The sequence below is a fragment of the Camelus ferus genome, chromosome 4 (genome assembly GCF_009834535.1).
Source record: "Camelus ferus isolate YT-003-E chromosome 4, BCGSAC_Cfer_1.0, whole genome shotgun sequence".
Classification (NCBI taxonomy): Eukaryota; Metazoa; Chordata; class Mammalia; order Artiodactyla; family Camelidae; genus Camelus; species Camelus ferus.
This window is the reverse complement of record NC_045699.1, coordinates 61902652-61915635: the sequence shown is the minus strand read 5'-3', so window position 1 is coordinate 61915635 and position 12984 is coordinate 61902652. Positions and strand designations below refer to the sequence as shown.

At 41.3% G+C, this 12984-nt stretch overlaps 1 protein-coding gene across 1 annotated transcript in view; it reads left to right on the top strand.

Annotated features, from left to right (window-relative positions):
• Positions 1 to 12984, top strand: part of BRINP1 (BMP/retinoic acid inducible neural specific 1) — a 602568-nt gene that overhangs the window by 149589 nt on the left and 439995 nt on the right. The window lies entirely within an intron of this gene.

Genomic DNA, 12984 nt, shown 5'->3' with positions numbered 1-12984 from the left:
ATATTAATCAGTAGATCACAAGGATACTGTTTAGCATTTGTGTAGGTTCTGTTTTTGCAAGGGTTTTGAATTTTTCGTCATTTCCTTTGAGGAAGTCAAATGGAAGGTTTAGTCAATAAATGACCTGCAGAGAATCCAAAGCCCAGGGAAGTTAAGCAAATTGAGATCACACAAAAATGTGAAGGTGGATTCATCTCCTGGTATGTGTCTATCAGTGTTGGTCCAGCTTCTGGAAGGTGGAGATTGGTCCTCAGTCATATACCCCAGCAAGCATATGTACATCATGACCATGTCATAAATGCTGATGGGATGAAAGATTCCGCCAGCATTAGATTATAGAGACATCTTTTATTGGGAAATTTAATAGCAGAAAAATTCACATAGACAACTTATATTTGAGACTTTGCTAATCCCACCTCTCTTATATCTCATTAGGGTCTCCCACCAACCAGGAGCCCTGGGAAGGAGGCTTCTTCATAATTACTGGAAAATACACCTGGCTGCAGAGCCAGGACACTAGAGGTCTAGTTCTGACTCAGCCATGCACTAGCTGGGTGACCTTGAGCAAGGTGTGATCCCCATTTTCCTTACCTGGATAAGGAAATGTGTTCCACCCCACACTGGTCCCATGAGATACTTCTTGTTAAAAGGGCTCTGTGGCTAAGTGTGCTTGGATAAAGATGTGACCCTTACCCGCCTCTAAGAGACGCTCAGCACACTCTAGTATGTAAAAGGCTGTGAAAAGGACTGAAGCAAAAAAAAAATTTGTTGAACTTTAAGCTATTGCTACCAAGATGTATTTGATTTAAGGACTCTGCTTCTGAGAAAAACCCATTGACAGCTTTTAGATGTCTTGTGGAGTTTTTTTTTGGCAGAGCATCTCAAAACTCTTCCAACTCTGATGATCATTGTTTGTGGGTGACATTCCTCTTTTACAGATAAGAATATCTGAGACTCACAATAACCAAAGACACACATGAACCAGTAGTTAAACCCCTATTTTAGAATCTTAACATGAGTTCCTTTCTTCTGACAAGTTTTATCCCACAAACAATGGAGAATCATGTGGCCTATCTATTCCTCGTGGCCACATTTATATTTAAAACTGTATTTTAATGTCTGAAAGTCCAAGACTTCTTCTAAGAGCCAGGCCATCTCGGATATAGGGTAGGATCAGGCCAAGAATGACAGGGATAGGATTGGAGGCAGCCCTTGTGTGTCTAGAGCAGTGTTTTCTGTTTCTCCCAAACTGAGTTAGGTAGAGGTTTTGTACATATATCTCTGTTGAGGCTCTTCTGCATTTTCTTTTTGAATTGTGTATTTTAAATACAGATATTTTCTAGATATCCCTTTAGAATTCAGTATTCCTGGCGTGTTGTCTGGCACACAGTTGGTACTCAGCTTCACTTTGCAACTGGATGAGTGAATGAAGAATGATGAACACATAAATACATCAAGTGCTAATTGAAACTCTAAACATTTATAGCCACATCTCCACTGTCCCAGCTTCGTGGAACAGGATAGAAGCAACCTTGCCCGAGAATCTGAGCCCAAGCTGACTTCTTTTATCTCAGTTGTCTGCCTCTGGATCCCACTATCTTCTGCTATTTTTCAATTTTGTTTTTACCTTTACCTGGGGCCATATTTTACCTTGGAGATCTTTTCCATTAACACAACACATCGATCCTAAGGACAGACAAGGTCTTTCTTGGCTGTGTCTCCTTTTCTCAGGAAGGGTTTGTTTGTGTTTCTATGAAATTGAAGCCATCCAAAGAATATTTCTGGTGGGACGACATGATGTCAGAAAGTAACACTAGGTACCGGGCATATGGTGATTAGTGAAGTAAATAGAGGAAGGAAAAGGTACTGGAATTCAAACTCAGTCTTGGAGGTCAGGGAAGGATTTATGGAGGAAATGAAGGCTATAATGAGATCTGAGGAATAAATAGGAGTTAGCCAGAAAAAAAAATAAGGTAAGTGGAAGTGTTACAGACAGAAGGAACAGCAGGTGAAAAAGCCTGGATGTGAGAAAAAAACAAGCTACATTTGGGGAACTCAAAGGTGTTCTGTATGGCAGTGTAGAGAGAGTGAAGGAGGGGGTGAGAAGGTGGTGGCTGGAGCTCTAAGCCCCGGGCAGGTAACAGAGTGAATTGCATGCAATGCCTGGGTGTATTCACGGGCATCGGTAGGGAGGGCACTGGAGAGTTTCAAGCAGATATACGATGAGAATAGACTGGCACTTTAGAACGGATCGACCAGATCTACGTCTGGCTGCAGAGGGTAGCCTAGATTAAGGCAAGACGAATCGCAGGGAGCCTAATTAAGAGCTTGCTATAGTCGCTGAAGAAGTGATTGTGTCACAGGCTAGGCTAATGGAAGTGGGAATGAAAAACTGTTTGGCTTTGAGTTTTTTTTTTAGGAAGTTGAATCAATTTGATGATTAATTAAATGTGAGAGATGAACAAGAGAGATGAATTAAATATGAGTCCCAGTTTTACGGCCTGACAACTGGGTGAGAATTGATAGACACCATTCATTGATAATGGAAAAACCAGAGGAGGAGTAGGTTTATAATGGTGATTTCATGAGCTGGGATCTAAGTCACATATTCTTTTCCTCTTCAAAGCCATTTGTCAGGAGCTGTTACTACTGACTTGTTTAAAGAATTTACCAGTCAGTATACAACATACAATTTATAAAAAGGAGTTTAGATCCCACAGGTAGAGAAGGGCCTATTTATACAACTGCGTATCTATCTACAAACGCGTTGGTGGGGCCAGCCCAACACAAGCAAGGCATTAGCCACATTTTGGAACAGTTAATGGTTCATCAAGTTTTATAAGTGAGGTTACTTGCATCTTTGGGCAGGAGAATAAACGAAATAATAAAAACACTTTAGAAAGTACTTCTGAGCTATTTGGGTTTTATGTATTTTTGATGAGTTGGAAAAATAGTGGGATAGTTTCTGCTTCAGTATTTTGCCTCACAACTAAAGTATTGGTTGCAGGGAGGAACTCCTTAACCCAAATGTGACCGGGCTGCCTGAAATGCATCTATATGCATATGACCAGAAGGCTGAGGAAAATTAGTGTAGGCACTGTTGGAGAAATTTGGAATACTTCCTCCCGAGAAATGGAAGATGCAGAGAGGGTAGGAGTGAATGTTCATAAACATACAAATGGCTCTTGTAGGCGGGGCGTGCTTGAGGTTTGTAGATGGTAAAGTGGAGAGAAGGAGCTATAGAGTTTGACACAGATGAGCCGTTGGCTCAGACATTAAGTAATTGTGTGACGTTGACAAGTCGTTCAACTACCCTGAGGCCAGTTTCTTCATCTATAAAATTGAGATAATAATTACCTCCATTGCAAAGCTGAATTGGGTAATAAAGAGAATGTGATCACTTGTCAACTTCTATAATTTTATGCTTCTACTTGCTTAATCTAATTCAGATCATCTATCTTCTTTCTGACATCACTGCAAACATCCTTATGGCATCTTCTATCTATGAGTCAATCCAACCCAAACTGAACTCTCAGCCTCTTGTCTTGCTCTCTCCAGCCACCAACTCTGCCGTTCACAGAATGATCATTCTAAATCATGGCATCGTTCTAAACCTATGATTATGTTTTCCACTGGTTAAAAATCCTCCAACAGGTTCCATTAGCAATACAATAAAGTCCAAAATCCTTAGAATATGTTCCAAGTCCCTGAATTATCTGGCCCTTCAAGTCATCACTCAAACCACCAGCTTGGGTTTCTGGCGTATCAAATTATGAGCATTTCCCCAGATTTGATGAGCTTACTCAAGTTCTCCCTTTACTTGGTGTTTCCTTATCCTCTCCCCTTTCCACCCTCATACCAACATCAAATATCTACTGTGGTAGAGAAAATGGGATGGTTCCCCATACCCGGTTGATTTTTCTCCTGGGAGACTACATTTCCCAGACTTCCACCACTTAGGTGGGGTCATGCGATTGAATTCCAGCCAATAGAATGTAAGTGAAAGTAATGTTTGCTATATACATGCTAGACCCCTAAAACCTCCTGTGCCAAACTTCACTCAATTTCTCTATTCCTTCATCTCTGGACTGAATGTAGATGATCCAGAGGAGAACACTAGGGCATTAGAAGATGGTGGAGTCATTCGATGGAACAGGCTTGGATACTTGAATGGTTATATGGAGACCAGATCCTGGTCAACCATTAGTGAACTCTAACAGGAGTAAGCAGTAAACCTTTATTATATTAAGCCAATGATGTCTGAGGGTGATTTGTGCAGCTTTTCAGCTGCTTTCAATAATAAAACCTACTCAGCTTTCAAGGTCTCTTTCAAGGATCCTTATCTGGGTACCAGTCTCTGCTCAAAATATTTTCCCTTCTGTTGCAAGTCACTCAGCCCCTCTATAATTTGCCAATTGATGGTAATGGTACCCTTTAGTTTATGGTGTTGATTGAGGATTAAATGAGATAACCCATGCAAAATATCTGAACCCAAGTGAATATAGCGTAATGCCAGCCTTCGTTATGATCTCTACTATCATTCCAGCCCTGAGACTGGATAATTGATGGTTTTCAAAACTCAGACCCAACAACCCTGAGAAATGGCCTTAAGTGTTTCCCCCACAGTTCTGATGAAACAACTTCGGAGTATAGACTGTAAGCAATCCATGGGATGTTAGCGAATATAAAAATCACCTGAAACGCCTTTCATAAAAACAGTCTGATGAAAAGACAGTCTTGATCGGATGACCATCAGGGTGTGATCTTGGAGGAGAGATGCTGAGACAGCAGTTAGGAGGAGGAGTCGGGGACTGGAGACGACGAACATCGTGAGACCAAGTGTTACTGTTCTCCTTAGTCTGCTCAAAACTTTGTCGTTGAAATAACACCGACCACTAACCATCTGTTCCCTAGAAGCCATGACTCATGCGTTTCATACTCTTCAACTCTAGGGCTTAAAAAATCATCAAGAACGCAAAGTTGTTCCAAGAATTCCGTATCTACTAATTGTCTCCAGCACTGTTTTGTTGTGTATTCTCCCAGCACTTACTGATATGTTTTGCTAGCTGTCCAACCAAAGTTGTAATTAACTCTGTTTCTCGGGTGTCATGGAAAAGGCAAGGCCTTCGGCATAAGACCGAGTTGCATGAAATCCTGAATCCATCCCTTATTGTGTATTTGAAAATGAGCCATTTGCTTTACTTCCCGGAGTCTCAGTGTCGCAACCTACAAAATGAGGGTAGTTATATGTATCTTGCTATATTTTTGTATTAACTGGAGATAAATAATACAAAGTGACTGGCACATGGTAGACACTCAGTAAATAGTGATATTATGATATATGTCTATTGGTACCTATAAATACCCATAGAAAACTTTTTCTCTTCTCCCATTTAGGTTCTAAAGAGTGGAATGCTGAGATAGCCAAATATGATAAGGCTCATGCTATAAATAATCATGCAGAGTTTTGCCCACATCTTCAAAATATTTCAGAACAATATTCTGTGTACCGAGTGCTTCAATCTGAATAGCAGCGTATGCTCTCCTTTACATGTCTCCATTTATTGGGTTTCCCTGTAAGCAGCAGAGACCTACAAAGCAGTGAATTAAATTAAGTTAAATTATTTATTCTAGTTCATGTAAAAGAAGTCTGGGGATAGATGGTCTTCATGGCTGGCATCATGTCTCCGAGGTGTGATCAGGGATACAGGCTTCCATCCTTCTACTTCAGCATCCTAGGATATTAACTTCATGCTGAGGCAATGACGTGGTTACATATGGCGTCTAGATCTTCAGCCACTACATTCGTAATGCAAGTTATAAAAACGACGAAAGCAGAAGGGCTGCCAGCCTGTAAGATGAACCAGCTCTCCTCAGGTGGCCTTTCTGGAAGTTCCACAAGCACTCACTTGCATCTAGACCCTGATTATGTGACGACAACTAGCTGTCGGGGGGTGGAAGGAATGTCATTTCCAAACACAGAACAGGGGAATGGATCCAGGATTCCAGGCCACTCTGGGTTTCAGTGTTCCAAGCCAAGAAGTCGGGTTTCCATTAAGCAGAAAGGAAGGAAGGAAGGAAGGAAGGAAGGAAGGAAGGAAGGAAGGAAGGAAGGAAGGAAAGAAAGAAAGAAAGAAAGAAAGAAAGAAAGAAAGAAAGAAAGAAAGAAAGAAAGAAAGAAAGAAGAAGGAAGGAAGGAAGGAAGGAAAAAAAGGCATGTTTGGGGAAGACAGTGAACAAGACTGGAGGTAACTGAAAGTATAGCCAAGGGCTTGTTAAGAGGTCTTAACCCGGGGACCCCCTCCAGGTGATTTACGAAGACTCTGCAGAGCAGAGGGTTGAGTGGGCTGCTAGAGCGGTAAATAGGGACCCTGTGGACGAGTGCCGTGACCGGTGCTCCGCGGGGTGCTGGCTGGATGTGGGTGGCAGTGGTCACACTGTGGGTTTGCTATCCTGGGCTTAATCCCGGGGAGTGACAGGATTTCAAGCTGAGTGCTACTGGAGGAGTTGGTATTTTCACACAATAATGATAATAATTATTTGTGCTTTTCCCTACATTTTGAGAAATGTTTCCCAAATCATTTTCTTATATGATCCACCCCACTCCAAAAAAAAAAAAAAAAGGGAATATGCAGAGATTATTATCATATGCATTTGGCAGTTTGGGTGAAGCAAAATGCGTAAGGTCACACAGCTGTCAAGTGGCCGAGCTGGGATTTAAACTTCAGCCTCCTGACTGTAAGTGTAGAGCTATTTATATTGGACCTGACAAGCACTTAGAAGCAGTTGACTTTGGGGTCAGACAAATGTAGGCTTGAGTCCATGCTTTACCCTTGTGAAATCTTTTTTGTTTTTAAATGCAGCAGTATTCACTTTGGGGGGGTATACAGTTATGTGAGTGTTAACACAGGCACAGATTCTTGTAAACGCTACCGCAAACAGGATATGGTACATTTCAAACATCTAAAGTAATCCCCTTGTGTGGGGCCCTTGGTAGGTTTTCCTGTGAAGCTAACGGGATGCTTCTGCCTGTTACTACGGTTAGAGTTCAAAATGACAGCGAGGGGCAAACTCACTCTGAGTATACGTTAGGGATGTTGGTTAGGAAGATTTGGGCTGCCAGTGACACAGAGTAGAAATAAAGATGGCTTGAGGCCAAAGAACACATCTTATCCTATCTTATCATGAAAAGTCCACAGGTAGAGTGGGTTGCAGGTGTTCCTGGCTCACTTCTCTGTGATGCTCTCCGCTCCATATATTGGCCACAGATGTTGCATGTGTTGCTTTCAGATGTAACATATTCATAAGCACGAAAGTACCATCTTCTGCTCTTTCCTTCTTAGGAATAAGATACCCTTGTCTCAAAGCCCCAGGGCAGAGCATCTGTTTTATGTATCAGTGACCAATATGGAGTCACATGTCTTTTGGTTACCCAGTCATGGTAAGAGGAATAGGATTCCTCTGATTGACTTACACTAGTCAGGATACAGTGATGAGTGCTGGGTTGGTGCCAACTTCCCAGGAAGTGCATAATTGTGTGGGTTCAGTTAAGATGTGGGAAGTGATGTTACAGATAACGAGTAGGCAACCAACAGGAAGTGTACCAGTGGGTTCCTGCTGACAGCTCACTTCTACCCCCGCCCCTAGACCACTGTGCCCCTGTCTGAACAGCACAGGAGTCAGTTACTAGCCAATTGGAGCCTTTCAGCCTTGTTAAATGGTGTGTGTGTGTGTGTGTGTGTGTGTGTGTGAGAGAGAGAGAGAGAGAGAGAGAGAGAGCGAGCAAGGAGAGGGAGAGAGAGATGACCAAAAAAAAGAGCTAGGAATAGTATATGGAACACACATTAGCCCTACTCTAATAGGTACCTTTTTTATTGTAAATAAAATAAAAATCCCACCAGAAAGCCATTAGTCATGTATCTTTGTATCTTTCCATTTTGTAGTTCCAGTAAGACAATTTTTCCAAATTCAAGCAAGGTCAAAAGGAAGGATTTTGTTGATTTGGAATTCAAAAAAAATATAATTTATTCAAGTATTTCCTTTTCGCTATGTAAGCTGCAGAATAAAGTTGCTGTATAATTAGTGCATAAATGACTCATCAGAGAGGTTGAATGTTATTTTCCTTTTATATTTTATTAGGACTTTCCAGTGGTTGGCTGGTAGGGGGAAAACGTTTCCAAAGAGTTTTTAACACAGTGTTTTATGGGTTTTCATTTAGTGCTGACAAAGGATGGACACAAAGCAATACGGTGTCTTAACAGAGGTCAACTCGCAAATCCAACAGCAGCTTCAGGACTCGGATAGTTGTGTTGATTTACAATCTGTTTGATCTAGTCTATTCTCTTGATCACTTTCAGAGAGTGTTCATCAATATATGGGCTCCTTGAGAGGAGAAGCTGTGTCCTATCCACCTGTGTGTCTCCCCAAACCCTGTCGGTGCTCAGTGGACACTGGACACATGGAATTTAGAAATATCACATAAGTGTCCTTGGTACTTGAGATTCTGTGTCTACCTTAAACTTAGTGTATCTTTGCATATATCAACATGCATTCATTTCCCACAGCTGTTCTTTTCATTGGGTCTGCCTCAGGTCGTGTAGGAAGTCAAAGCAACGGGGGCTCATGCTAGTTGATCTCAGTGGATAGGAAACTATTTTTATGTGGCAGGATAACAAATAGATTTTGGAAAGATCAACAGCTACCGCTCATCAGGGCTGACAGGACTAACTGAAGGAAGGAACTGAATGATCTTACCCGAAGCCACCAAAAACACAGCAGCCTGATACCAGAACTGTAGTTAATGGAGGAAGGATGTCCTCCTGTCATTGTTATGTGGTTTGGTTTTGGGGTATGAACTTCCCAAGGAAAGTTCTCAATTAAAAGATGCATCCTGCTTACTGATGCCTGAAATTGCACCATTAATATTTGGTCCCTTTGCACTAAGTTCCTAATTTGACATTAGATTTGCATAACACTTTTTAGTTTACAAACTGCTTTATGCGTTGTCGTCATTTGACCCTCACAGCAGCAGGGAGAAATGGGCGGGGGCAGACATAATTAACCCAGTCTGGGAGATGAGGAGACTATAAAGTTCGGGAAGGTTAAATAAGTCCAGAAGCCAAGGGGCCTTGAAAGCTATGAGTATGTTGACTCAAAATTAACCATCCTTTTGTTCACCGAAGCGAAGCTTCCCTATTTCCACTAGTAGGAATTAATTCTTCCACGGCCTGTGTTCTAATCCATCTGATAGGTCCTGTTCTTATAGCATTTGACTGGTTCTGCTTTGTTTTTAGAGAATCTCAATACTTCGAGGGAACTTAAAGTTAGTCTGGTCCAAACAGATATCTGATGCTTGAATTCCATCTGTATTACTCTTTATAATGAGTAGGCCAGACTCCTTGAATACTCTTATTAACAGGGATCTCACTACCTCTTAAGATAACCTGTTTGCTTAAGAAGCCCTCTTACAAAATTCTCCGTTTGAGATAGATTTCTGCCTTCCTGGGAGAATGTGAACTCTTTACAGACAAGGCAGGGTGTTCTCACCATTCCTGCATCTCATCCACCTCCTTCCGTTGTAGCAGAAGCTCAGCAAAAGTTTGTTGAATGAATAAATCAGTGCATAAACAGTTGGATGAGTTCCTAACAAAAGCTTCAAATAGCTCTGTCTGGTATATTTCAGAAGCTATTGACCTGACACCCAAGCTGTTTTTAGTTTCTAATTTATTTTCCTCTGGTTGGGGTTTTGGAATCCCTAATGCAAATATTTTTGAAATACTAAGCACATGCCATTGGTCTGGCCTCTCATAAACTAGATGCATATCAAAACGAAGTGCAAGGAGATGTGAGATATGAAAGTGTAATAATATACAGAACAGCCAGCAGCAGGGAGATATAAACTGATAACACGCTGCAGGGAGATACTAGCTAAGTCAGGGGAAGACAGGGATGCCGTTTCATACTGGAAAGGAGCAAATAACAGGAAGATTAGCTGGAGGCGGCGGAACATGGTAGGAAGGCAGAGGCGGGACGCCCTGGTGGTTAAGCTCCTGCTCCCTGGTACAGACTGCGTGCGTGGGAATCCAGCTCTGGACTTACCAGCTGCATGGCCCTGGGAAAGCCACGTACTTCCTCTGTCATCGAGTTTCCTATATGGAAACTAGAGATTAAATGACTTAATGCATAAAAAGCACCTCCTACAACAGCACATGGAGCAGAAGTCATCTTTTTTTTCTTAGTATCATGCAACTTTTTTTTTGTATGCATATGTATTTTTATCGAAGTATATTCAGTTTACAATATTGTGTCAATTTCTGGTGTACAGCACAATGCTTCAGTCATACATGAGCAGACAAATACTTATTCTCATATTCTTTTTCACCACAAGTTACTACAAGATATTGAATATAGTTCGCTGTGCTATGCAGTATGAATTTGTTGTTTATCTATTTTATATATAGTAGTGTCTGCAAATCTCGAACTCCTAATTTATCCCTTCTGACTCCCTTCCCACTCTGGGAACCATAAGTTTGCTTTCTGTGTCTGTGAGTCTGCTTCTGTTTTGTAAATATGTTCATTTGGCTTTTTATTTTTTAGATCCCACATATAAGTGACATCATATGGTATTTTTCCCTCTCTTTCTGGCTTATTTCACTTAGAATGACAATCTCCAGGTCCATCCATATTGCTGCAAATGACATTATTTTATTTTTTATGGCTGAATAGTATTCCGTTGTATAAATATACCACAGCTTCTTTATCCAGTCCTCTGTCATGGACACTTAGGCTGATTCCATGTCTTGACTATTGTAAATAGTGCTGCTTTGAACATTGAGGTGCATGTATCTTTTTGAATTAAGGTTCCCTCTGGATATATGCCCAGGAGTCTATTTTTAGTCTTTTGAGGGATCTGCATACTGTTTTCCACAATGGCTGCACCAAACTACATTCCCACCAACAGTGTAGGAGGGTTGCCTTTTCTCCACACCCTCTCCAGCATTTATCGCTTGTAGACTTTTGAGTGATGGCCATTCTGACTGGTGTGAGGTGATACCTCATTGTCGTTTTGATTTGCATTTCTCTGATAATTAGCAATACTGAGCATTTATTCTTGCCTATTGGCTATTTGTATGTCTTCATTTGAGAATTGCTTGTTTAGTGTTCTGCCCATTTTTTGATTGGGTTGTTTGTTTTTTTCTTAGTAAGTTGTGTGAGCTGTTTATATATTCTGGAAATTAAGCCCTTGTCAGTCTCCTCTTTTGCAAATATTTTCTCCCATTCCATAGATTGTCTTTTTGTTTTGCTTATGGTTTCCTTTGCTGTGCAAAAACTTCTAAGTTTAATTAGGTCCCATTTGTTTATTTTCACTTTTATTTCTATTGCTTGGGTAGACTGCCCTAGGAGAACATTGATAAAATTTATGTCAGATAATGTTTGCCTGTGTTTTCTTCTAAGAGGTTTATAGTGTGTTGTCTAATGTTTAAGTCTTTAATGGTGTTCGGATAACTGGACAGCTGCATGTAAATCAGTGAGGTTAACATACTCCCTCACACCATACACAAAATAAACTCAGAAGTCATCTTAATGGTGGGATTGGTGATCAGGCAGCTTGGGTTTGAGCCCTGGGTCTGCCTCTAACTAGCTGTGTGAGTTGATCTCCAAGAAGGCTTTTCCCAAGTTATCCATAATGGGGATGATAATGCACTGTGTAGAGTGGTTACAGTGATTAAAGAGATAAATACATTATCCTGTTCATTAGCTAGTTGTCAGCTGCTCCGAGATTCAGATAAAGCCAAGAGAACCCAGCTCATTCTTCATCCTGTGGCAACCCAAGCCTTTCCAAAGATATCTGGGAATTCCTGGAGCACTTAACTTCCCTAGCACCACCTGGGACTCAGAGTTCCTGCATTGTTGAGAACTGACTTTCTTTGGCAACATGTCTTCCTTAATGGGAGGCTCAGCCACTTCTTTGATTTTTTTGATTAATCATGACTAGTCCTCACTCTAGGTACTTTTGAATTAAGTAGACACTGCTAATGACTTGAGGGAGTGAGTGTGTGTGTGTGTGTGTGTGTGTGTGTGTGTGTCTGTGTGTGTGTGTTGAGGGATGGGGAAAAAGCCACAGCTATGACTTTCAGCCTTTCACCATACATGTGGCCTTCCTTGCACCCAGATTGTTAAGGAAACCTCAAATTATTGTCTCTTTGGTAAAGAGCAATGGATCTCTTCCTCAGCTGGTTTGCTACCAGCTGATACTCAAGTGTGAGCCTCCATCTTCCATCTTAAGCATTTAAGAAGAGATTTTTCCAAATAAAGAGAGCCCCTGCCCTTCTAGTGTCCCACAAGTTAACTAGTAAATCTATAAATCTGACTTCGTCTTCTCTATTACTTCATCCACATTCACGTTCAGCTAAATAACTCTCTCTCACTCCTGTTCCCTTCCTTTCACCTGGTGAGATGCCACCACATGCCTGAATTCTGCTCTCTGAAGAAAGGAAAGACATCATCCCAAACACTGGAAACAGCACCATTCAGCTCTTTCCCACAGGCGGCCAGGATTAAAGTCATCCAAACTGGCGCTAAACCCTGACTCAGGCCCCCGCTGACACTGATAACCAGGGGCTTTGCTCTGAACTGAGGATCTGAAAACGTTCAAGGAACAAAAGAACCAATTGGGCAATAAGTACATGAAGAGGAGTTATCTGTGTGCAGAGGCAAAAAGGAAGGAAAAAACTGATCTGAACATTTCTCTCCAGACTTTGACACCATCCCTCTTATCACGCTCTGATAACTCCCCAAAGGCCAAGCTCCCCATCCATGCATGGAAGGAAACAACTGGCCAGTTTTTTATTTTCTCTAAGAAGGAAACAATATTTCTCCCTATCTGTTTTACAAGAGTTTTGGAAAGTGATGGGGATGTTTAAAAAAAAAAATAGGGGTTTTAGAATGAGAAAGAAATTCATGTATCCATTCCTAAGTTGCCAC